This window comes from Penaeus japonicus, unplaced genomic scaffold (genome assembly GCF_977035675.1).
Source record: "Penaeus japonicus unplaced genomic scaffold, GWHDUDI00000001_assembly GWHDUDI00000001, whole genome shotgun sequence".
Lineage (NCBI taxonomy): Eukaryota > Metazoa > Arthropoda > Malacostraca > Decapoda > Penaeidae > Penaeus > Penaeus japonicus.
In genome coordinates this window covers 5,640,363-5,641,811 of record NW_028234403.1, presented here as the reverse complement: position 1 = coordinate 5,641,811, position 1,449 = coordinate 5,640,363, and the positions used below count along the sequence as shown (strand labels likewise).

The 1,449-nt window shown below is 37.8% G+C and overlaps 1 pseudogene across 1 annotated transcript; it reads left to right on the top strand.

Annotated features, from left to right (window-relative positions):
* Window positions 1-1,158, top strand: LOC122250027 (uncharacterized; annotated as a pseudogene). The gene is made up of 3 exons (XR_015192642.1): window positions 1-72; window positions 198-344; window positions 683-1,158. The product of XR_015192642.1 is annotated as an uncharacterized LOC122250027 (transcript).
* The last annotated feature ends 291 nt before the right edge of the window (window positions 1,159-1,449 follow it).

Below are 1,449 nucleotides of genomic sequence, written 5' to 3'. Positions count from 1 at the left end.
CTTCTAGCCCACACCATGTTCAGTTGGCTCATGCTCTCCTGCCTGTTAGGCATCTCCCTGGCTGACATTCAGGTATGCATTCGTGCTACTGATATTCAAGATTAAGCATGAACTACTTTCTTCTGTATAACAGATGCCAATAATAACAAGTTCAGATGTTTGTGCGATCAATGACACATCTCAATTTCTCTTCTCAGGATTACCAAGTTTGTTACAAGGGAAACAATGACAACAACAACAGCTGCATGGCGGTGGATGTAGACCGCCTTGCCATGAAAGTGCATTACCACATGGCTGAATCCGAAAACTTCGATGATGTTGAGACTTTGGAGGATTATAGCGTGGTATGTATCACTAGTAATTTTCTAAGCTGTCAGATAGGGGAATTTGAATTTAAATTCATAAATCTATAAGTAAGAAGCTTACACGTTCTCTGAACCAAATAAAGATAATATATTAAATATGAAACATGAGTCACTATACCATATATATGAGTATAAAATCAAACGTGTTACCACCAGGTTCTAGTACACTTTCTGAAATTAATTAACATTTCCGTATTAATAATAAAAAAAATAAACAAGAAATTATAAGAGAGAGAGAGCAATGAATACACAGTGTACAATGAAAGGAACAAAAAATTGTAGAAATAGGTGTAAAGAAATGTATCTGTAATTGTCAGGGTGTAGCGGCATCCCGAGTGGGATCCCAGGAGGCGTGTTACGTCAGGCGACTCGTCAAATCTTTCGAGGAACAAGTTGCCTTCATCAAAGGCCTTAAGGATGGATGGCATGAGGGTTGAGTCTGACGTCAGATGTTTCGCGGGCTGTTTCCCACGACAACACTGAGGAGCAGATCGGCTCCGAACTTGCCACCCTCTGTGGCGACCTTCCAGTTTACAAACTGGTCAATCAGGAACAGAATGACAGTGTGCAAGATCGTCGTCAAGTCAGCGTCACCTTCACCCGTTGCGTCCTGTTGTGCTTCATTCCCAGGTGCTTCACCACCACGCTCACTCTTCCCACAGGTAGCACCGTCACCTTCGGCTGGTTCTTCTTCGGATAAGATAATAACTTAATACAAATTGTTCATCAACTTTGGCTCCTCTTACCTGTCTCGATGATGTACACTCAATCTCTATTAAATGTTTATGCATTTTAACCCGTTTGCTTATTATACTGACTTATTTCCTTTTGTGCACCTATTCCAGCATAAGGTAAGCACAGACATATAGATATAATATATATATATATATATATATATATATATATATATATATATATATATATATATATATATATAAAAGAATACAGGATCCAAAGAAAGGCGTACTTCTAATGATGTAATTCGAATGATCATCCGTGTTTTTTTTTTTCTCTTTTTTATATATGCATCACAATGATTTAAGGTGAAGTAAACTAGGATTTTATTTTGTAGATTTCAATTGCT